The 25,699-nt window shown below is 41.7% G+C and overlaps 1 protein-coding gene across 2 annotated transcripts in view; it reads right to left on the minus strand.

The window, feature by feature from the left end:
• cdh11 (cadherin 11, type 2, OB-cadherin (osteoblast)) overlaps positions 1-5,200 on the minus strand; it is a 111,216-nt gene extending 106,016 nt beyond the window's left edge. The window contains exon 1 of one of the 2 annotated variants that reach the window (XM_023962938.2): positions 4,721-5,200. The gene's annotated coding sequence lies outside the window, so the exon portion shown is untranslated. The remainder of the gene's footprint in view (positions 1-4,720) is intronic. The other variant, XM_078932306.1, reaches the window with a different exon arrangement.
• Positions 5,201-25,699: the final 20,499 nt, after the last annotated feature.

Here is a 25,699-nt window from a genome sequence, read left to right on the forward strand (position 1 = left end):
GGAAGGAAAAATGGACCTGCAAGCGCACACACGCATGAGCACACTGTTAATTATTGTACTCAGTAATGAGAAGCAAGCGACTCATTAAATCTCTCCTTGACCCACGGACAGAATCCATATTTTCTTCTTTTTTTTATGTACTCTAGTGTTTCTCTTACAAGTCCTTCAAACATGAAGCCTTCTCAATTGTAGATTTGTATTTAATCTGGGGAAGCACAGAACCTCACACAACACAAAGACAAAACAAAATCTGTATCATACTACCTTTTAGGTTGAACTTCATCCCATCCTCATCTTCTTTTATAGTTTTCTGACTGAAAAATGTTGAAGAAATCCCCCAAAAATGAGTTAAACTTTTAATTTCTAACATGGACATGCATCATGAGACAAGGAGCCAGCTGAGTGCACCAAACAACTGTCACGGGAAACAAATTACTATATTTTCTGCTCTACAGGGCACACCAGATTATAAGGGTCTATTTATGAACTTACTGTATGTCATTGACCCTTGTGCTATCCTAGGCACTTTAACGTTGGGAGTTGGGTCATCTAGACCCACTAGACAGTGCTCTGAACCGTTTTTCTTCAATGATTTGTGATCTTCACTGGTGTCCATGGATTACATGAAATCTTTCCACCTTTATCCACTTTTGTCATGGTAGGGAGAACACGTCAATGTGAGGGTGGGGTCATCTAAAATAGCACAAGGGTTAATAAGACGCATTAAGTGAGACAAGAGTCAATGATAAGCCTGTCAATCGGTCAGACTATTAACAGCGTTCACAGTAGTTCCAGACCTCTTTGTAACACGCTACACGTTAGCCATGTAAGAAGCGTTAACCGTGTTAGCATTTTCACAACACCTGTAACTCCCAACCTTGTTTGCAAACGTAAAACAACAGACTGATATGCTAAAACAAACTACTGTGACTACGCTAACTTCCAACCTTGCTAATAATACATAAAAAAAAAAAACTGCACGACAACGCTACACATTAGCCTCGTTGCACACAATGCTTGTAACTCCCAACCTTGTTTGAAACATAGAAAAAAAAATCGATACCTGAAAGAAATATTATTATTATTAATACACTAACTCTCAACCTTGTTAGTAACACATACAAAAAAAAAAAAAAACACAGTCCGACACTGCTATTTGTTAGCCGCATTAGCATATTTACAACCTTTTTTGGTAAAATACACAGACTGACATTTTGACAGAGCCCTGTGTACCTCCTAAAATTACTTCGACATCAGTAAACACTCCAAATGAATCCATACATATAATAGGCTCCAGATAATAAGATGCACCGACATCAACTGAGACAAATGAAGGCGGTCTGCAGATTCTCTCATAGATTTACACTGACAACATGTGAAACCCTCGAGGAGGAGCACATACCTGCACACACATGCAGGTATGTGCTCTGTTGGGTGCACACATTGATCAAATATGTGGATTAATCAATGTAGCTGTCTGCACTGTATTCTGATCAATCGACGAATCGCTCATTTATCCTGCATTAGCATTGATTTAGACTTCACCATCATTGGACCTGCAGTGCAGCGTGTCCACCTGGCAGTAAATCCGCTGGTCCTCACATCTGGCCGCCATCCAGCTTCCTGTTCGCAACCTCGTGACTTCAGCAGAACTATTTTTTTCTGTCCTCCAAATAAAGATATTTTCCACTTTAGCGATTTCAGATTTGATTAATTTCCTGTCCTTTTCTTTGGCGGCAGAAAATGGTGGGAAAGAAAAAAGAAAACAGCAACTCGTGCACTGTAATTTGACAGAGCTGACTGGTAGAAAACAGGAGGACTAATCAGAACCACATGAGCGCAGGAAAAAGAAAACATACGACTGCATGCTTGAGGCCAAGGAAGCGGACTCTGTCAACAACACTCAACCACCTGTCTCAACTCGAGTGCAAAAAATACCCAGAAAATTGTTTCCTCACCCTCAGTAAATAAAGACCAACCAGCTACTGCTTTCAGGAGGAAAGTAACAGGATTAAAGGTCAGAAACACTAATTACTGACTGTCATTTAATCTGTTCAGGCAGAAGATTAGAGTTATAATCCCATAGCTCCCCCATAGCAACTCAGCAGTCAGTGTAAACATCGACATGGCATCAATTCAAAACTGATAGAGATGGAGATAAAAAGTATTCAGTGGGACGTTGATGTTAGTCTGGTTTGTATCGAATCTGTCGGCGAGACAGCGAGGAAACGAAACAAAGAACCACCAAGGCAGAACTCAATTTCCCCTAAGACCCCCCCCCCCCCCCCCCCCCCATCTCATTGGGAGGTAATATGAAGGTAACAGAAACCAGCCAGGGTGCTTATCCAGGCAGGCAAAACGTGTGTGTTTGGGAGTTTGGGGTGCGCTTGTGTGTGTGTGTGTGTGTGTGTGTGTGTGTGTGTGTGTGTGTGTGTGTGTGTGTGCGTAGGGGGGCAGCTAGAGCAGAGCGACGGCTGCTGCAGCCCAACAGCTCCCTCTGTCGTCCCCCTGAAGAGCCTGGCGTTCGCCCCTGTCTTCATCCGAGCCTCTTCTTGTTTGTCGCTTGTTTACAGCGTTCCGACATGCGAGCACGAGCAGCTGCTGCCTGATTCAATACAAACACCACCATTACAGTCTAATAAAATCATCTGTCAGTCTTGATGCCTCAGAGACTTTGAACTATCCTTTTTTTTTTTTTAAATATTGATCACTTTTAGGATGTAGAAAAGAAAAAATTAAAGCAACCTGGGCTCTGAATTGTTTCATTGAAGACCCCCATACGGAGCATTTGATGGAAGGTTAGGCTGGAAAGAGAAAAGTCAACTTTTTCCCCCCAAACAGTTTAAAGACACTAAAATACAGTGAAAAAAGTTCCTCAGAGGTAAAGTTCAAAACCCCCAGAGACCCTTTTTGTCAGCATGAACCTGCATGCTGCAGTTTTTGAGGCGTGCACAGATTTATGTGCACGTCGGCGTGTTTGTTCATGAATTAAGTCTTGACAGAGCTCCCGTGAAAGCCAAGAACTCAGACGACATTTCTGTGTCGGTTTCCTGCGAGAATGGGAAACCTCACTTTCATCTGTCATCCGAGCCGCGTTTCTGTGAACGCCTCACCCAAACTTTCGGGCTTCTGCTGCCTTTAAAGCACCTTTTCACAGACGAAAAGCCAGCTCTCTTGCAGGAACTGCTCATTCCTTAGATAATAAGTGAAGACGGACTGAGACAGCGTGGCTCTCATAAGAGAATGAGACAAAGTAGGCTGCTGATGGAAGTCACGCTGGCCTCCTCTCCTCCTCACAGACTGATAGGAGTCACGCTCTTGTTCCTCTGATCTTCTGACCTGCTAGTTTCCTCACAACCACAAGCCCTATCCTCATCAGCTCAGCATCTCTGGGAATTTTAAGAAGTTAATCTGGAAGTTGGGCAAACAGTTTTAGGTTCTGTCATGACGATAACTAAAATCCTGGACTCTTCGAAAGACATTACGCTGAATGAAACAGAAACCTCCAAAATGTTGAATATGTTGTGTGAACAAGGAAAAACTCACAAAGACATTTCTTTTACTGAGTTTTTTTTTCTTTCTGAACTGCTGCAGTTTTTCTGTTTTCGTTTTTTTCATGTATTTTGGTTATTTTTTCAGTTCACTGCAAGGAGCAGCTCAGCAAAGCAGCCAGGCCGAGATGGTGAGACCCCCCCCCCCTCCCGTGTAGAATATAATACAACAGCAGCAAATGATTTTCTCAATGGCTCCCACAAGACCTGAGAGGGGGAGGGAAGAGAAAAAGAAAAGGCAGAGGTAAACGCAAACGGAGAGACAAGTAAAGGAGGAGAGGGGGACAGGGAGCTGGAGAGGTGTGTGTGTGTGTGTGTGTGTGTGTGTGTGTGTGTGTGTGTGTGTGTGGGTGTGTGTGTGTGTGTGTGTGTGTGTGTGTGGAGGGGGGGGGGGGGTATTGCCTGCTTGACAGCAGAAATCTTCAGCTGTGCCATGAATACCAAAGAGGATGAAAAGCTGCAGATGCTCCGCCCTCCCATCCAAACATCCTCCAAAGGCTCTCCAAGCCGGGACTGGAGCGCAGCTTTACGCAGGTGAAAAGCGCACGCAGAGCGCGCTCGGACGCGCGGCTTTTGGTTTTTGTTTTGTTTTGTTTTTTGGAATTCGCGTCCCAGAACTCAACAAATTAGAGCCATCCGCTAGATAAAATCTATTTAGTGCAAAAATAGAGAAATAAAAGAAGTGCCCCACCGGGCCTGTGCGTGGGAAAAGTTGTGCGCCTCCGTCACGCGGAGTCTCAGGGAGACTGAGGGGTTTTTCTGTGCGCGGCCGCTCAGGTGCGCTGAGACGCACGCGAGCGCAAACACACAGACAAACTCGCGGGGGAAAAAAGCGCGTGTTTAGAGAAATTCTACCCAAATAAATAAATAAATGTAACGGACCAGAGAGGCAAAGAGTATGCATGTTAACAGCCAGGATGCGCAACTAAGGATCAACAGCATTACTGCGCAAAATACAAGAACTGCGATTTGGATGAAATCCATTTCACTCTCGCAAGTGAGTATGCGAACGTTTTCTCCAGGAGCAAGGGTTGCGTCAGAGAACCAGGAGCTCCTGCAGCATCCCGGGAGCCCAAACGTCTCAGTTACCCCTCATGTCGCTTTTGCAGCCAAACACAGACATTCCCGGAGCCCGTGTTTAAATGTATGGGTCCTCAAACTCATCTTACCTGGAAAGTGAGGATCCTTGCGCAGCCCGTCTCCACCAAAGAAATGTCTCCAAGTCGCTGGAAAACGGTCACTTCTCTGAAGTTGCGCTCTTGATGCCCAACACATCCACTCCATAAAAAGCCCGATGCTTCGATGCAAATCAGAAAACAGTTTTCTGCTCGTGCGCTTGGAGGGAAATGGATGAAAATCACAGCTGTCCACCTGGAGCGCAAAAGGGGGGAAAACCCCAAAACACAAACCAAAAAAAAAAAAAAAAAAAAAAAGAATGTGCACCCCCTGCGACTGGATACGGTCTCCAAGTAGGGGTGATGGCGGGGGACAGAGATGGTGGTGATGAGGAGGAAGAGGTGGGTGCTGGAGCAGAAAAAGAGCAGGAATTCACCGTAGCATCCCTTCTGCTGGAGTTGTGCAGCCGGCGCCGTTTCTCCGTCCTCCCTCTCTGAGCCTCTGAAGCGTTGTGAGGGGATCGGAGCGGGTGCGCAGCGGCGGCGGCGGTAAGGGAGGGGGGCGGGGGAGGGTGGGAGGGGGGCAGACAGGAACGTCGCTGCCGATGGAGGGCGTCGGAAACGAGATCCCTCTCCTTGCGCGCTCTTCTCAGATCTGAGCTCCTTCTGTTTAATCTTCTGTTACTGTAATGTTCAGCGTGTAAAATGAGCTGTCTGTGACCAATCAAAACACAGGAGATGATTTTTTTAAAACTATATTTGTGATTTAAAACAAACAAAAACATTTATGGGAAATATCTACTCTGGGGCAGATTCTCTCTGTCTCTCTCTCTCTCTTCTTCCCTCCCGATCAAATCTTCCGTGAGATGCTGCATCACAGGAAGGTAAATGGATGCAACAGTTGTTCTTTTCCGATTGGCTGAGCGCAGCTTCCAAGAGCATATGCGGGGTTACAAATCCAGCCAATCAGAGAAGAGAACAGGAGTCAGGGGGCGGAATAGAGGCCAAAAAAAAAAAACTTTCATCTCTGAGATGCTATTGGTTTAATGTTCAGTTATACATCCAAGTTGGCATCAGAGAGTTGGTATCAGTGTGTGAACGTGTGTGTGCGCGTGTGGGAATGGTAGAAAAGTGCTACATTTCCCATAAATCATCTGAAAAGGTGCTATACATTCTAAAATAGTGTTTCCTTGTCTTGTATGTCAACAACACACCAACTTCTCAAAAATAACGGTTCAAAGTATTTGTCATTTGCAACATGGAGGGCAAGTTCTCAGTGCTCCTACTCTACTGTCTACAGCCTTCACAGAAACAAATACACCAAAAAAACAAAAAAAAGAATACAGTATGAAAACAGTAGAATAAGAAAGTAGAATTATAGAAGAAATGCAATAAGTAAACAGTAAAATTAATATTCCCAAACAGAATGTAAAGGAAGTAGACATTTTGGACAAATTTACAATCAAAGCAAACTTTTATCCCAAACCTTTTTATGGTTCTGTAATTTATATTTGTGCATGTGAAGGAATTAAAAAAACTGACTGCAGTAAAAAGAGAACTTTCATTTAAAACTAAAGAGGTAAAAAAATGTGTAGGTTTTCAAATGTTCATTCTTTATAAAAAAGCATTTTGTTCAAGAAAAAAAAGAAGTCTGAATAAATGATAATCTTTACACTTTAATGCAGTTTTTCCTGCCTCTTTTGACCCCTTAAATACACTTATAACTCCTCATATCAAAACTAGAGAAAACAATGGTGTTCAGGAGGGATGCTGCCTCATGTAGCATGAATGCAATGAAATCCTATTCAGGAAAACAAGTGTAGAATTAAAAACAAAAAGAGCAATAAAAGCTGGTGAAGTGAAACTGGTTCTCATGATACCAAGCTGTTTACCACTTTAATCTGATCGATTTAGCAAGTACATCTAACTAATTCACTGTTGATAACATTCAGACGTTGGAAATCATTTTTAAGAGCTACAATAAAAAATAATCAAAAAAGGTTCAAAGAAACTTTCAAAAAGGACCAGGCAACTAAAAGGAAAGCAACAAGAAAAGGTACTGATCAGAATTCTAAATGTTTGCATTCAAAACACAAAGGACCAGGGGCAAAACAGCAGATTGGAAGGTCATCACAAATGAAAGGATTTATAATATGATTTTTCTAACTGTTTTATTGTTTTTTATTGTTGCAATTCTTGAAGAAGCTTGCATTGAGGATTTCTCCACTTTTGTCAGTAATGATACTATTATTGACTCAAAACTTGGGGGGGCAAGTGTGGGGCTAAGCTTTTTGCAAGGAGGCCAGCTGCCCCCCCCCCCCCCCCCCGTTTCCCTGTAGCTCAAATGGACCAGAAATGAAACAAATAGCCTAAAATAACTTCCAAAAGCTGACTTAGTAAAGGGTTCTCCTGTTTTCACCATGTGGAATGTTTATGTCATTTTCTGCCATTTTTCTATCTGTCTCATGTTTTTTTCCATGCAGGACAGAGTGTTCAAACCGGCGACTTACTCGGCTTCCCACAGACGTGCACCTTGGAACACGAAGGAAACCTGCAGCAGAGGAAGACAGTTGCGTTATGACAACTAGCACAACGATGAAAGCGAGCAGCTCAGAGATGATTGTGATGGATGGTGACTCCAACTCTGACTACACCAAGTGATCTCAAGCACTTTATTCCTTTGGTTAAAGCTGTCACAGAGTCTGTTAGCCTGACAGACTTAGGCTTTACTGGGTATTTAATATGACAAAGGACAGAGCAGGAGAGGCTTGGAAATGGCTTTTCTTCAACTGACTGACATAGCAGTTTTAAAGAAAAATCTAAAACTAAAGCTGAAGCTGTGGCATTTTTCTGATGATGCAGTACTTATATAAAGAAAACATGATTTAAATGCCATTTCTGAGTATTTATTTATTCATATTGTTATGAATTAAGAAGAGACAAAAAATGCTGTTACAAAATGTTTGTATTTGTGACGTGGCAAATACCCAAGGTGACAGTCTCCCTGCTCTGCTCCATTCTGATCATCCTCTTGCAGACAAGTAGATCCATGAACGTCTTTGTTTTCCTCGTCTGAGCTGGAATCTGGATCTAGATTGTATTGCTGGATAGCTCTGATGTTGCTCACCCTTTTTGTTAGGTTGGGGTTGTGAGGGGCCATAAGCTAGCGGGAAAGTGTGTCAACAGATGGGTGACGGGAAGTGGAGAAGGGCTTGTGTCAACAGTCCCACCAACAACTTAGAGGTGAATTTATTTTTTTATTTTTTACTTGTTCTGTCATCAGCTGGGCAAACAGATGCAAGCTGAAGGCCTCTTGTGTTGGATATATTTTACTTTTACAACAGGGGTTATGAATCTACTGACAAACCAGAGGTATGTCTGAATAAACCCCTTTTGTAATCGAGACCAAACTTTATTCATTTTAATCATGCTTGAAAATCTTTTGTGTTGGACCGGATGGAAAAGGAAAAGAGGGAAGAAGAGAGAGGGATGTTGGGGGGGGGGGGTCATGAAGTGGCATAAAGCCACAAGTTGCTGGATATTTCTAATTATTACAGTGAGGTTCAGATGTAATACAAATCTAGAAGGGGCGGGGCCCGTCCACACACGCAGGTATGTTATAAACATACCTGTTGGCTCCAAAAATCTCCCACCCCAACCCTAGATACGAGCCTAGACCCCCCAAGGGAGACCCGCCCCACATTCCAGGCAGCCACCCACCCGGCCCACGATTGGTCCAGGAAAGAGCAAGGCAGGGGCCAGCTGTCCCCGCCCAGGGGTAGGAAACACCCTGGGGAAGAGGGGGTCCACAAGACGTGTTGTAAACATGAGGTGAATTTCTATTGAAGTCCTGTTGCTCTGCAGAAACCATGTCCTAGAAAACAACACAGGCTTTATTTATTTCGGCTTAAAACGACATAAATAGATGAAAAGATGATCGGAGGGGAACTTAAATCAAATGAGACCATTTATTTGGTCATAAACATTTAATAAATATGTTTTCTTTATGGGAATAGCATATTGGGTCCAAGGGCCCACAGTCATGTAACAAAGTCCTAAAAAAAAACAAAAAAGCATCAACACTTGGATTATTTCTTCACCCCAATTCTTGGGTATTCATATTCAAATACATTTTTTAGTTACTTTTTGGAGGAAAACACATCTTTTTTGGTTAAGTTTTTTTTAACCGGATTTATGCTTTTTTCCTGAGTTAAAATAACCCAGGTTGGGTTATTTCATGGTTTTTCGTGTAAATGGGACTAAAAGAGTCACACATGCCTCACAGGTCATTGTAGCAGTGATTTATCACCAACATAAAGAATTCATCTGAACATGTGAAATGCAGACTTTGGTAACCTTTAGCGGGTGTTTTCTGTGTCTCCCCTCCTCTTCAAAGACAAACATTGACTCGACTGGTTATTCTATTGCGGATGGAAGGTTGTTTGTCTCTGTGATGGACTGGTGACCTGTCCCTGTCAAAGTCTGCAGACAGTTGGACAGGAAAACCCTGAACAAGACGAAGTGGCTGCAGAGGAGTGATGACCACCTTTGTCACTCTGTTCCCTTTATCCTTCAGTTTTCATTCCAAGAAACAATGTTGAATCTAAATCAGTGCATCTTGAATCCTTCACTGTTCCCTCCTAATCTAAAAGTGTTTCAACGTCATGTCATTGTTTTAACGGCACATTCTGTTTGGTCCCTTCAGAGCTTCTGCACAGAAGTCAGGATTTGAAGCAAGCAATGTTTTTGTATTTTTACAAATAATCTAGAATCTTAACAAAAGTTGCAGTTTTGATGCAAACAATTTTTATCAAATATTTAGGTTTTATTGAAATGCATTTTGGGTTCAAAGCCTAAGCAGACCCGTACAGCTCCTCCTGGTGGATTCAGAGCCCCTGCTAAAGCCAGAAGATAGATTAATTATGTCCAAATCTGACTAAAATGATTTTTACCTGTTTGAACACCTGTGTACCAGTTGATCAGATAGGGGTCATTAGACTTCAATACACCCTAAAAAGAGTATATAGTAGTTGGAAAGATTAACTTTTTTTTACAGTGATCTAACTTTCGTTTGGTGAAAAGAAATCATTTTTTAGAGTTCATTCAACTGAAAATTTAACACATAGTTGTCTGACATAGTTATTTCACTTTCAATCAACTTAATTGAATTACGTTGGTGCAACTTTGGTGTGAAATTGAGTTGGATAGACATAAAAAATTAAGTTGAATCAACTTAATTCAATTAGGTGTTACAAACTGAAGTGATTCATTTAACCCTTGTGCTATCTTAGATGACCCCCCCCTTACATTGACGTGTTCTCCCTACCATGACAAAGGTGGATAAAGGTGGAAAGATTTCACGTAATCCATGGACACCAGTGAAGATCACAAATCATTGAAGAAAAAGGTTCAGAGCACTGTCTAGTGGGTCTAGATGACCCAACTCCCAATGGTAAAGTGCCTATAGAATAGCACAAGTGCTACATTGGATCAATTAGTTTCTTTTTAGAGTGTAGCTCTAAGGAAGTAAAAGCTCTGAAACGTTGCCTGTAGCTTCGGCCTCTGTGGGCCTTTCAGGGGTCTCATCCTTCGACTGAAACTACAGGCACGTCACAGTTTTGTAACTGTGAACAAAACCCATTATGGAGCGATACCCTCGGTTTTCATGTGAAACCCTTGCTATGACAAAAAAGAAAAAGGCAGCTCATTTAGATTTTCGCGGAAGTGCATTTTGTGAAAAAGAAGCGTCTGAATAGAATAAAGAGCAATTTCAATTTTAAGCAATAATGGAAAAGGTCTGAAAAGCTCTAAAGTAGAGCTCATTTGCAAGATGGACAGCAAGGCTGTCATTCATTTCCCAACAGTAGAAGATAATGCATATTTTCATTAAAGCATCCAGCCGCTTTTTTTAACGTCTGTATTTAAAATAGCATAATTAGATTAAATAGGGGAGGGGTGGTGGTGTCAGATGTAATTACAGTTTTTTTTTGGCCATTATGAATAAACATGTAGATAACTGCAGCCCTTTTTTTTTAAAGTGTGTGGCACACAGACAGATTTAAATTAGTTTCAATAAATAAGTCATTCATTTCATTAAGATGCTTTATGGAAGCCAAGTTCTCGTGTGAAAGCTGGCTACATCCAGACGATACACATGTTCAATGGACAATGAAGGGAATGCTATGAATTAAAGAGGGGATTTTCTTCTCCTCTTCTAAAAAGAAAGGGGCTTATGTGCACACTCCTCTTCCTCTCCAGTGCTGAGTAAGGGAAGAAGAGCGTTCCCCATTTTCACACCATTAGTTTTCTAAAAAGTAGGATTTAAGCTTACCTTTCTCTGAAATGAAACATCAAATAGACTGGTTTGTCACAGGTTGTTTGCAGCTCAGCTGCAATGCCAGAGTTTGGACTTAAGCTAAATGCTGGCTGAAACGGAAGAAAGCAAAAGCTGCTGTTGCAAGAAAACCCACCTGAAAGCTGAAACATGCCAGACTTCCTTCCAGTGCTGTTCATTAAAACACAGGAGCTTTCGACTTTGAGGTATTTGCAACCCTTGTGGTCCAGAGTCAAGGATCAGATAGAGTCATGTAAAGCAGTGGTCCTCAACCCCAACTGATCTGCAGATCGGTGACAGTCCATGGAACAGCTGGTACTGGGCCACAAAAAAACCTAAAATAAAGGCACAACCTTTTCCGTTTTATTCATTATCTGATTCTGAAGGAAGTTTTATTTTGAAAAACTACTCATTCTTGATGCATGTCAATGTCATGTGTGGTAACTACAGTTGCTACTATCATAAAGTGGCTGCACCAAGCGCTAAATTAAGACCCCCCCCAAAAAAAACAGTGTTTTCGGAAAGTTTCTTGTCACGAAAAATTGCCTGGAGCTTCAGAGACGGAAATCTGCACTTAATTAACAAAAACCAGGAGTCTTCACTCCAAATATGGTTTTAACAGTTGTTCCCCCATTCCATAATATTAGTGCATCACATTCAGCAACTTGTCTAATGTAGGATGTTGCTAATAATTTTATTATTGTATTTTGTTATTATATTTGGAAAATCCCAGTTTTTGTGACCTTTTCTGTTTGTTTGCTTGCTGGTTTCTTGTATTTATCCGTCACGCCTCGGAAGTTGGACGAGGATGAAGATGGCGTACGATACTACTTGACAGTTATGGGTTCAGGGAAAAGCTAGATCACATTTTAACGGTTAACGGTTCACATAAGGGTTAAAGCAGGTGCAGATCATTTACAGTTAATGCAGATAAACATTATGCTTAAAAGTTTAGGGAAGCTAAAAGCTAACGAATAAACAAGTCAGACACCAACTTCAGCCTCGTACAGGCCGGTCTGTGAAAAAACTTGACATTAAACCGGTCCGTGGCCGGGAAGAGATTGGGAACCACTGATGTAAAGTTCATCACTGCTAGACTGGATCATTGCAAACAGGCATTGTGAAGCTAAATAATCACATTTCTGTGATTGACAGAAAGATAAAATGTTCCAGGTTTGGTGGATAATGGCAGAGCAAAACCATTGGTGCCTTTAAAGTTTGGTTAAATGGAAATAATGGTATCAAGCTAAACTGCTTTCTTTATAACAAAAGGCAAAATCAATATTTTAGACTGTTAAGACATTTTGTAAACTGCCAAAATAATACATTTGTATGATTTCCCAAAAAAACTTTATGGAAAGGCACTAGTATTCTGGCAAGACTATGAACCAGAACCCCAAGCGAGGTCCATGTGAACTGGAGCAAAATTGTCAACCCAAGTAACATGGTAGTTTCTGAAAAACACAAAATACGAATTATTACAAGAACATCCATCCACAGGGCTGCAAGGTGGTTTAGTGGTTTGTGTGGCAGACTGGTGACCTGGGGCCTCATTTATAAAACTTTGCGTAGGATTTGCGTCAGAAGTGGCGTACGGATGAAACATAGGACGTGCGTACGCACAGAAATATTCGGAGTTATAAAACCGTGCGCACGCACATCCTACGCATCTTTCTCTTAATAAATCACAACCAATTCTAAATGCTGCGCAGCTTTTGCGGCCTCATGACACGCCTATAGTTGCCCATAAATAGTCCGTGAAACGCCCACAAATGAATATTCATTGATTGCGAAACCATGCCAAACACGGAGAGAAAATCAAAAAAACGTAACTTCTCTCAATGTGAAGTAGAAGTTATCGTTGGCGAGGTGGAAAAGAGGAGAATAATGTTGTTTGGAGGGCACAGTGTGGGCATTACTAATGCCAAAAATGCACGTGAGCGGCAAACGGTGGCAGACGCCTTAAATGCCTTTAGCCCCACAACCTCGGACCGTGGCCGAAATGGACATCAAAGTCGAGGCAAAAACAAACGTCTAGCGCTGACCCCCCACACACACACACACACACACCCGTGTCTGCCACGGGTGTGGGGGGGGGGGGGGGGCACCGGAGCTGACCCCTCCTGATGAGAGACTGGCGGCAATAATTGGGGAATCCCTTTTAAGTGGAGTGGTGACTGAGGCGGAGGGGGACACCGACGCGCCAGATGCACCGGGTGACACCCCCCCAAAAGCCCGCAGAGGAAGTCGGAACCGGCTCATAAGCCAGTCGTCCTCGTTTGCGAACAAGTCATCTTGCTGTCTAAAGATGCGTTCACTCCGAATTCTTCCATTTGCCACATCTTCTAAGAGCCCAAGATCAGCCATTGTGCGTCATTACGCATTGTGATGGGGCATTTTATTTCCATCTATTTAATTACATCTGACAAGCTACAGATGTCGGTAATAATCGACGTGGAAATGGGAAATTGTTCAGCGCAAATGTAATTTCTTGTTGCTTTCTGAATGGTTGAGACATACTCCATACATGGTTTTATCAAAAATAAAACAAACTAAAGGCATATGCATGAATACCATAATTCCGTAGCTTATGAAGAAATGTTTTAATATGAAAACAACTTTCCCCAGTGGACAATTAATGCATCTCTCTCTATCTATCCATCTGTCTGTCTGATTGCACCTATGTCTGCTCCGCCAGACGGACACATTGACGGGAATGTCAGTTTTGTACATTCTTTCGTTCTGTTAAATATATTATTTATGAGGATGAATTGCACAACATGCCAATATTGCAGAAAATATTTCACTTTTCTTTTTGCAAATATGTGTTCATTTGAATTTCTGTTGTAATTTTCGTTTGATTTTTTTGTTTGTTTCACTGCTGATCGATCAAACGGGTGTTCGTGTAGGCTGTTAATTGTCAGACTTGCTTTGTGAAGTCTTCATGTTATTTCTGAGAGGCAGTATTGTCATTTTCACTTTCACGTGTTTCTTCCATCTGCCGACGGTGTCGCCGTTTCTCCTTTCACCCGTTTTTGTGCGTACGCCTGGGTCAGAGCTTGCGTGAAGGACCGCACATTTTCCCGTCAAGTTTGCTTTTTATAAATCTCAACTATTGCGTAGAGAGTGGCGTACGCCTTCTTTTGTGCGTACGCAACGTTTATAAATGAGGCCCCTGGTCAGGGTGTACCCAACTGTAGCTAGGATAGGCCCCAGCCACCTCATGACCCCAAAATGGACTTAGTGGGTGTAGAAGATCAATCGACATTAGGGCTGCACGATATAAGCAAAACCTGCGATATACGATATTAGTGATCAACATAATATAATTTGCAGTATATAAACAAATAGCAAAACAACTAAAAACATCATTACCATTTCATTCCAACAGGTTAAAAATGACACTCCAAATGGCCCTCGTTGACATAGGAGAAAAACGTCTAACATAAAAGGGCTCATCTGATTGGTCAACAACGTGAACGCGTCCATCCAATGGGTCAAATGCATAAATGGATTTATTTCATTTGTTAAATGCTTCAAGCTGCCATAGGATTGTCTACAATCATCCTGAAAATGTATCCAAAAGATTTCAGCTGATCCAAATGAAACAGTTGATGCAGAAGTCATGCTTTTGCTCATGTTGGACATCAAAACCACCATGTTTTGGACAGAAACTGCATGTTCAAAAAGAGCAGCAAATGAATCCAGCATATCCCGAACAACACTTTGTAGGAGGGAAAACAGCAGCAACAACTACAGAAGAAGCATTTCACACTTCAAAAAGACACAAATAAAGAAACTAGAGCAGGATAAAGAAAATGAAATGAACACAGTGGGACTGTGCTCACATTTAAAAACACAATATCCAAACCAAACACAAAACCTGCTGAGCGTGAGGGGAAAAATAAATCTAATTGGTTCAACAAACTCAGACTTATCATGTTGGTATTCTGACTATTGTTTTGCTGGTGGTTGTGTGAAAAAATGAAGAGAGAAATAAATCATGAGGCCCGTTTAACAGACAGGAGTTTACCCACAACTACATCTGACAAAAGAGAACTTTGCTCTTATCTACTATATGCTCATTTATTGACATCTTCATCACATTTTGTCTATGGGATTACATTTAACTGATGGAGATGATGCTCAGGAAAGGTTATAAAGCTTTTGTCATACAGGGTTAATTCTACTACAAGCAACTCTTTACACCACTTTCCTGTTTGCTGTCTCAGTAGCTGCCAACACTCACTACACATTTAAATTGCTGAAAACATACGTCAATCATCAGATTACAGTCAGTGAGTTGCAATGAGATATTTAGAGTCAACAGAAGGCATCGACCTCAAAGATTATGTTGCATCTTACTAACCCAGGGGCTCCGGAGCCACATGTGGCTCTTTCATCCATCTGTTGTGGCTCCCTGTGACTTTGGAAAATAATGAGTATTTTTTAACAATTAAATTTTATTTAATTTTTTTCATTTTTCATGGCATTTCAAAGGCGCTGGTGGCTCCGCACGAACTGCGAACCACGTAAAAAACAGCTTCGTAATGAGCTCGTATTTATCGGGCGAGATCTGCAGAGCTGATAGTAGGAGGACACACGCTTCAATAAACGCTCCGATCTTCTGCCGGGAACTTGACGTACAGCGGGGCAGAGACTGATGACAGACTGAGAGTTCGCGCCAGCGTTGCCAGATAGATTCACAGTTTTCCAGCCCAAAAGTCATCTGAAAACCGCCAGACCCAGCCAAAAACCGCCCAACACAACTATTGTTGATGTTTTTTTTCGTACTGGACTGATAAAATAAAAGATTTTTCTAAATAAAAGATAGTTCAGACTAATAATAAAATGTGTACAATATTGAATATTTCTTCAGCGGGCCGCCTTCTTCCATTCATTTGCTTAACCCGCTTGAATCAGTTGAATCAGAGACTTTCCCTGGGATGATCTCATGATCTCAAACATGGAAACATGATTACCAAGTAGAACTGTTCAAAATAATAAACCTGATCTCTCAACATTCTCAGTGTCTACCATGCATTGATAAACACATCGCTCCATGCAGCGATCAGACCGGAACTTCAGCTGGTGGCTCCTCCCACACGCGGCCGCGGTATCATCCTTTAAAGAACATAATGTGCATTTGCAGCGACGTATGCTTCAGACGATGTCCGATTGCCTAATCTACATGTCAATCAAGTCCCGTACTTCTCAGTGAGGATTTTGATTGGTTGGTGGAAGTACTTTTTTTTTTTTTTTAATCTTTTCTGGCCCGCGATCTACACTCATGTCATTGAAGATCGACTGGTAGATCGAGATCGACGTAATGAGCACCTTTGAATAATATATACATGCATAATATATATAATGATGTCAAAACGGGTTGTGGCTCCGGGTGCTTTCTTTTCATTAGGGGCGGTCCCAAATGGCTCTTTGAGTAAAAAAGGTTGCCGACCCCTGTACTAACCCTTGTGCTATCCTAGGCACTTTACCATTGGGGGTCGGGTCATCTAGACCCACTAGACAGTGCTCTGAACCTTTTTTCTTCAATGATTTGTGATCTAACAATGATCACAATGATAGATGACCCCCCCCTTACATTGACGTGTTCTCCCTACCATGACAAAGGTGGATAAAGGTGGAAAGATTTCATGTAATCCATGGACACCAGTGAAGATCACAAATTATTGAAGAAAAAAGGTTCAGAGCACTGTCTAGTGGGTCTAAATGACCCAACTCCCAATGTTAACGTGCCTAGGATAGCACAAGGGTAAAAACTCTAGCACTCACATGTCATCACACAAGTTTCAAGTCCGTTGTTGGGCTCAATGTACAAAACATGCAGCCACTGAACTTGCGCTAAAAGTTAAACCAGTTCAACTAACCAATCAGGGACTTGGATTGATGTCTGGATGGCATCCTTTTTAATTCACGGAAGTGCAGACAGTTTAAAGTTTGATAATGGAGGGGTTATTAATACCTGCGGTTGGTGCCTAAACGAAATTCTATGACACCAAGTCTTTATATATCACATAGCGGTGAAAGAAAAGGTGCAAGATTCAGCAGATTTGCACCGCTTTGACATTTCACACCAAGCCTCTTCCAACTGTAGGTACACACGCCACATACTAAAAACACGACACAAGGCCGATGTGAACGTAGTATTAGACTTTCCAAAAGCAGATCAGAGATTCATCTGTCTCCTGTAGGAAATCGAATTCATTGTATTGGCCAATTTTACAGAAATCCCTTTCAATTGTAGGGAAACTGAGTCACAAACTGTAACAAGTAACTTCAGTGGTAATCATATTCAAAGGGAGAGGTTGGATGTGAGACACAAAAATAAATCCATTAGCTCTTTCTAAGTGATCATTAACACATGGGTTCATGAGACCTCCCCACCAGCTCAGGGCTAAAGACTGTTTAGAGGCATGGGCCTGCACACTGGCTGTAAATATGGTCATTCGGAGCTTGGTGGCCACAATGGGAGTCTGCAGCCCTGTGCTGTAAACGTTCAGCTGAGGCAGCAGTTAAGAGGACTCAAAGGCGAGTGTGTTGTTGTACACACTGACCCACAAACCTCAAGCAGTGAGAGAATATTCACAGAGAGCTGGGCCACCCACAAGACATGCACACATGAAGACATGGGAACAAGGTCTGAGCGAAAATAACACATAGGGAAAAAAAAAAAATCAATGAAAACACAGAAATACAGTCAGAAAGCAGAATGGAGAGAAATGTCTTTACCCAGCATTAAAGCTTCAACACCCTGTTTTGGGACGCTTTTCAGTAGGGAATAGAAGCACTGTAAGAAATTGTTTCAGTGACTTTTAATGATATTTAAGCCTTAATACCTCATCTAATTTGAAATAATGAAAACATACAGCTTGCTAAATAAAATTATGCAGTAATTGGTTGCTAGTCATTTGGATTCAGGAGGTGAAAGAGGGTTCTTTTCCTCCACAGTAATTGTTATAAATTTCCTGCAACTTGCATATATTTCATTTTGTGCTGTTGTTTTGCATAAAATGCAAATGCTCCTGTTTGCAGCTGTAAACTGATTTAGGAGCCGTTCTCATGACTGAGCAGCTTCAGGCCTGTTGGCCTGTTGATTTTTTAACCCCGCATGGATAATAATATGAATTCTTTCATGTTATTCCTTTTTTTTTCCAGTGAAAGAGCGTTCAGGTACAAGTCAAAAACAGAGGAAACAAATGCCTAAGCAGGTTTAAAGTTGAAGGTTTTTTGAAGAATTTCAAAAGAACAGAGGTGAAACCTTGTACCTGTAATTGTATGAGAGGTTAGTCCTAAAAAGGTCACGACAAAAGTTACATATCTTTACCAAATCACTGTCTGTATTTTTCATCTGAAGTTGAAACATGTCAGCTTTTAACCCTTGTGCTATCCTAGGCACTTTAACATTGGGAGTGGGGTCATCTAGACCCACTAGACAGTGCTCTGAACCTTTTTTCTTCAATGATTTGTGATCTTCACTGGTGTCCATGGATTACATGAAATCTTTCCACCTTTATCCACCTTTGTCATGGTAGCAATAACACGTCAATGGAAGGGTGGGTCATCTAAGATAGCACAAGGGTTAAGAAACACTAGACAGTGGATGACTTAGTTAGCCGTTTACATTTGGACATTTTGAAATTTAAGTCAGCAAATGGCTTTCACTGTTTTTGGAGAAGCTGCAACATTTGTTAATTGGGTTTGCATCAAATTTGGAAACTAAAGGTGGGGTTTGTTTTTTGGAGAGAAACCACAAATTAGATTCTCCTCACTTTGTTTACAATGAAGTTCATAAAGAAACAGCCTTAACTTAACACCCCATGTGTTTTACATGAAGCCCTGCGAGTGAAAAAAACAAAAGGTGTCATCCTTCACAGCTTGTCTTGTAAATGAGCCTGATGAGGTTTCTCATGTCAAAGGTGAAAGCATTTAAAGATACTACATATATATTTTGTTCCTCAAATGGATAGGATTTTAATGGCGTTCAGACTGAACAGAAGCTGTTTGTACGTCATTTTGCCATTAAAACAATTATCTCCAAATGTGTTCTTTGATTTTGTTTGGGTAAACACTAGAGACAGAAATTACCTGGAGCTTTTAGATGATGTTTGGACCCTACGCTCAGGATAATATACTACCTCAGCCTCGTGGGTCTTTGAAGTGGAATTGAGCCAATTCATCTTAGAAAACACACACACACACACACACACACATATATCAGTCCTCTGTTTTGGTTACGTGTGGTGGGGACGGCTGAGTGATTACTCAAGGATTATGGACCAGCTTTTTTAGGATAGAGCTGTTTGTTTTAACATGAGCCTGAAGAATACCAGAGGCTTTTATGGGGGGTACAAACAGAGAGAGACGTGTTTCATTTCACTTATTCAACATCCTCAAGATTCTTCTTTTGTCTTTTTAAACACATTTCTTTTTGCAACATTTCACATTTTACCACTCCATCTTTTTTTTGTTTGTTGTATTTTATACTTCTATTCTGTCCTGTCTCAACCCCGCTGTTTTCTCTTAATAGTGGCCTGCAGTGACCAATTGGTGGCCCAGAATTTTACCACAGTTGCTGTAATTGAATTTGGCCTGTTGGCACGGTTACTGAGCTGGGAAAATCTCAAAGGCACAGATAATAGAAGAAGGAACACATCTAATTTTGAGATACACACACACACACACAAAAACAGACATTGGAGACTCTCCATTATCCCAGTCATCATGCTTACAATAAAGGTTCAAGATAACATTGAACACTATACATGACAGGAATGGGAAAATCAAGTTTTCTTCTCAGAGAGTGCAAATCAGAATGACAGAGAAATGTTGAGCCAATAGGAGAATTAAATGAAGAAATTTGAAGGTGCAGGGATGCCGAAGAGGAGAACAGAGAGGCACCTTGTGTCTGAGCTGGCTGTGAAGAGCAGGGCTGCATAGCAATCACTTGTTTGCTATGCTTTAATCAGACAGACAACGCTAAACATTTGCTCGTCTCCTCCACTCTAGGCTCATTTAATAAGCATTTTTTGCATTTGGCTCCACATTGTTGATGGATGTAGCACGTCAGCACGAAAAAAAAAAGCATGGGCACAACAGCTTTTATAGAGGGAAAAGTGAGTCAGGTGATGGTCAGAATGTCAGAAAAAGGGCTTTTGAGTTTTTTTCTTTCTTTAAACATGTTAAGTTCAGGAATGGTTCTGATGGAGAAGTGCTTGTTCAGCAAAGGGGAAAAAAACTGGTCACACACATGAAAATTTAAGTGCAAATTAAGAATCTCAAGGAAAAAAATATTAGAAAATAGATAAATTGTAAATAATTCCTCTATGTGTGTCTACATAGAAACTCAATTAGTATTCCGTGTTCCCTCATTTATCGCAGGGGTTGCTCCTTTGAAATCTGCAAACTAGGAATGTAAAACTCCACATCCACTTTTCTCAGACACACAGGAACATTTTCACACGATTCTGTCTTGTTTAAACTCTCAAAGTTCTGAATTAGAATGAAAACAAAGATCTGATTGTGTTGTGTTAATGTGACACACTGAACGGATTCTGTACAGGAGACATGGCGGTCTCCTACAGTCTACAGCCAGTCTACAACAACACAACAGTCTGCAACACTGATAAGAATCCACAAAACAAAGGTGAAGTGCAACATAGTGAGGGACCATGTATTTATTTTCACATTAGCGGATGTTTCTGAATGCTGGCCACAAAGTGACAAGCAAACAAAAAATAAATCATAGTTTGGTCTGTACAGTCCTTATTGCACAATATGGGGGGATTTTTAATCAGGCACATTTTTAAATCCCTAAAATTGTTCCTAACTAGAGGGCTTATAGCTTTTATGTAATAAAAACACACATTTGAAACCATTACTGAAGAAAACCAATGATAATCTGGTCAATGAGGGCATGTTAACCACTCAGATGCTGGAAAATAACCTCAGTACATCATCTTTTTGTTTTTTTCTTTAAAAACGTTTAAAAATATATTATGTTTAGAGAGCATTGGCCTTGGAGATAAAGACTGCAATAAAAAAAGTCATCACACATTTGTCAAAAACAAACTCTTTTTGATGAAGAGTTTTGGAAAAATCTTCAGTAGACTGAAAAGACAGAAGAGAAGCTTTCTGGAGCGTGTCCCGTCACAGCTGAAGTCAATCTCAGAATAGTTTAGAGCAAGAGCGTCAGAGCCACAGATGTCAGACATGGTGGTGGTTGTATGATGGGGTGATGCTGCCCCTCCCCCATCAATAAGTAGAATTCTATTCACTACCAAATAAAGCAGAGATACACTGTTAGCATTCTGCAGCAAAACAACACTGCAAGCTTACCTCTGAATAGATCAGAAACCAAATGAAAGTCCTGGAGTGTTCTGATCAAAGTCTGGACTGAGATGCTGCTTCATGACCTTAAACGACCTTTCATTCTGGGAACCACTCACTTATGACGCCGACTCCATCTCTGTCATTGTGGCCAAATCATATAAAAAGTTTTTGTTAGTAATTTCAAGCAATGTTGTCGTTAACGAAAAAAAACGAACGTCAAGCTTCTCACCTTTTCCACATCCATACTTTATGAAAAACAGGTCGTCACTTGTTTGAATTGAAGCTTTTCACTCATCTGAAGCAGTTGGACTGTGGAGAGCAGCTCTGTGTTTTTAGGATACACCTTACAAAGAGCCTAGAAATAGATGTGTGGGGACATTTTTCCCCCCAAAAAAGGAAAAAGAAAAGCAGTTTTATTCTATTTGAAGTTGTTTTCTTTTTGAAGAGTTTATCAATGATCCAGACTGAAAATGTAGGGTCTGTCCCTCTGTGACTTTATTTTGCTTTTTAAATAAAAGCCGCCCCTTGTTTGTTTCAATCAGGATTCTCGTTTTCCGCTGGGTTAGTTAAAAGCGCCTGCGTAGCTCTGAAGTGTGAAAATCCCTTCTGTTTTCTTAAGTCGCGGCCCCCCTGCCGTGCACGGGGTGAACAGGATCCTCACTCCCTCAAACAGAGTTTTTCCCCTTGCATCTTCTCACAGCAAGACGACCCTTTCCGGCCACATCCTGTCATTATCTCACCCCTCAGTGCTCGTGGGGGTGACACATGCCGGCATATGTGTGCCAGAGACTGATAAAGACAAATAATGGGTAAACAGAGGAGCTCCGCGACCGCATCCTATTAAATTCCTTTAGAGCTGCACTTCTTTTCCTGCCTTCACACTGTCTGCTTCTCTCATTGTCTGCTTCTCTGGGTTTCCTTGTTAAGAATAAGTTTACAGCAGGCCGCTTTTATGTCCCGTCTTCTCCACAATGCAATTTGTTTTACTGGCTGTGGGTGAGGCTGCAAATCACTGACCTTTGGGAGCCTCATTGCAACAAACACTGACCACTAAGCATCGGCACCTAGAAATGCTTGACTGAAATGTACCTACATGCCAGTTATTCACTTTACCCACAACATTTTAAGACGGCAGTTGAGATTTTTTTTCTATTATTATTCAGCCCTTTTCTTTAACTGACAGACAATAAAAAGATCCACCTTCCCTTCCTGGGGCCTTGAAATAAGCCTTTAGCTCCAAATCTAACCCCTCAGCTGTGTCATTCTCACACAGAGATGTTTCTGAACCACAACACGTGCTTCAACGCCGCGGCTGAAACATCTGCAGCATGTGTTCCTGACTTTTTTTCTGTCTGAAAACAAAAGAAAAATAATAGCAGTTTCCAAATGATGCACATTTGCATCAAGTCCTGCGTCCTCTGTGCTTGAGCCAGACGCCTCTTTGTAGTGTTTCCAGCTGTGAGAGTGCATCCTCAGTGGATAATTTCCCACTGTGAAGTGCATGTGTGAACAGCCTTCATTTTCTCATTGCCAACTCCCAAACTGGTGAGCCGCCAGAAGACCTTCCTGCCAGGTTTTGACACATTAGGTGAGGCTTCAGTGTTGTTTTGAAGCGTGTATGGGTCACAAAAAATTTTTTTACACTGATACAAGTTTTCAGTAAATAATATGAAAAAAAAAAATCACAATTCATTAATAGTTGGAAGAAAATGCCAGATGGTTTCAAAGTGGAGCTAGGGACCCATTGATGTTAAAATGAAACTTTTTCCCGCAGAGGTGGGGGTCTGAGACATTTCCTGTCCCCCATCTTTGCTGAGCGGACCAGGAGGCCATCAACACCCACCACACCAACAATAATCCAAGAAAGAGTGCTCCCACCAAATAAAAGATGTGAGCGGGTAAATACCCGGATTGTTGGCCTTTTCATATGCTTACAGGCCTTTGCTGTAGTTATTCAACTTCGTCACACATGTGAAGTAGTCTTTGCAAGATTTCCATCAGCTGTTTTAAGGTGAAGAGCCTTGTGTATTGTTGTTGTAAGTTGTAAGTGTATTGTGAAACATTTGTAAGGATAATGTAAGTTAAACACACTTATGATCAGGGGTGTAACAATACACGTAGTTGAAGCGAACTGTTTTGGTACGGTAGTTTGGGTTCGGTTCACTGCTGTACCGTTTTGGTACTTTTTTTCTTTTTTCCCGCATATGCATTGTAACGACCAAGCTGCTTAGTCACTTGTAGCGGGGAAATGATAGCCAAGCTGCTATTTGACTAGCTGCTAATTAACTAGCTGCTAATTAACTAGCTGCTAATTAACTAGCTGCTAATTAACTAGCTGCTAATTAACTAGCTGCGTTGACTGTCCTTGCCCCATACTCCACTCGCCAAACAGTTTCTAAGAGAGAGTAGACAGAGAAATAGATTCTCCATCTCCTTTCTGGCATTAAAACCAATTTATTATGAACACACACAAACAGCGTAACAACATGAAACATTAAAGTCCATGAAAAGTTTAAAGGCCCAGGGGAGCTGGATTCCAGACTGTCCAGACCAGACCAGGGGCCTCATTTATAAACGTTGCGTACGCACAAAAGAAGGCGTACGCCACTCTCTACGCAATAGTTGAGATTTATATAAAGCAAACCTGACGGGAAAATGTGCGGTCCTCCACGCAAGCTCTGACCCAGGCGTACGCACAAAAACGGGTGAAATGAGAAATGGCGACACCGTCGGCAGATGGAAGAAACACGTGAAACTGACAGTGTGTGCCAAATCGTGCTGACATGTGCTGTGCTACACAATGTGGCACAGCTTAAAAACGTGCCTCTACCCCCTGGCGCTGATTGCTGTGTTGGCCCCGACCCTGAACCCCATCCCCACGCATTTGAGCCATTTGCTGCTGCTGTGCGCCAGCGTTTGGAAGTGATGCGTCGCTTATAAAGAAAAAGAGGTGTGGAAAATATTATTTATTTAAGAATTCCCTCATCGTGCAGTTTATTTCAGTCAGGGCGATCTTGATTTCGCCCAACTCCTTGGCCACCTCTCTGATTGAACTACTGACTTCCCTCTGCATTTCAAGGACTGCATCGGTGAGGACACGTCCACTGCTGGAGGGTTGAGAGCCGCGTGCCGTGGAGACGCTGGGGCCAGACGGCTGCTCAGCTGCAGCATCGTAACCACTGGCCCCGCTGGAACACCCAGCAACTAAAATAAAATTGTTCTATATTAATAATCTGTAATTGTGTAGCCTGCATACATGTGACTTGACTGCATTCATTTGAATTATTTCTCTTACCTGTGTCACCCTGACCCTGGCGCGTCGGCGTCCCCTCCGTCTCAGTCAGGTGACTGAGGCGGAGGAGGACGCCGATAAGGGGGACTTAATAGGGATTCCCCAATAATAGCGGCCAGTTTCTCATCAAGAGGGGTCAGCTCCGGTCCCCCCACCCACCCCCCCACCCCCCACGTGGCGGACACACTCTGCCGATGTAGACGTTTTTTTGCCTCGACTTTGATGTCCGATCATTTCTTTCATTTCTTTTTTATTTCGGCCACGGTCCGAGGTTGTGAGGCTACAGCATTTACGGTGTCTGTCACCGTTTGCCGCTCACGTGCATTTTTGGCATTAGTAATGCCCACACTGTGCCCTCCAAACAACGTTTTATCCTCTTTTCCACCTCGCCAACGATAACTTCTACTTCACATTGAGTGAAGTTACGTTTTTTTGATTTCCTCTCTGTGTTTGCCATGATTTAGCAAGCCATAAATATTAATTTGTGGGCGTTTCACGGACTATTTATGGGCAACTATGGGCGTGTCATGTAGCCGCAAAAAGCTGCGCTGCATTTAGAATCGGTTGTGATTTATAAAGGGAAAGATGCGTAGGATGTGCGTGCGCACAGTTTAATAAATCCGAATATTTCTGTGCGTACGCACGTCCTATGTTTCATCCGTACGCCACTTCTGACGCAAATCCTACGCAAAGTTTTATAAATGAGGCCCCAGACCTGGACGATCCTAGCGGATCATCGTCATGGCGACCTCAACACTAAATCATGGCAAGCTGTGGTCCCAGGAAAACAACCCCACTTTTCCAGGAAATGCACTTTCTTGTAAACCTTCAACTGTTTACTCTTAACTAGACAAAAAATTCAGTATTAACAGTCAAACTTTGGGATAAAGTAATAAAAGGGAAGCTAAGATGTTTTAATAAAAAAATTTTTTTTTCTCAAAAAGAGCTGTTTTTGTCCTTCAGGACAGTCCAAATGCATGGTTCAGTTTCTCTTTAAACTTACGTTTGTTGAATTAAAAGACATTTCTTCCGGCTGCAGTATACATTCGACCTGTGA

This window comes from Oryzias latipes, chromosome 15 (genome assembly GCF_053564925.1).
Source record: "Oryzias latipes strain Hd-rR chromosome 15, Olatipes_Hd-rR_3.1".
Classification (NCBI taxonomy): domain Eukaryota; kingdom Metazoa; phylum Chordata; class Actinopteri; order Beloniformes; family Adrianichthyidae; genus Oryzias; species Oryzias latipes.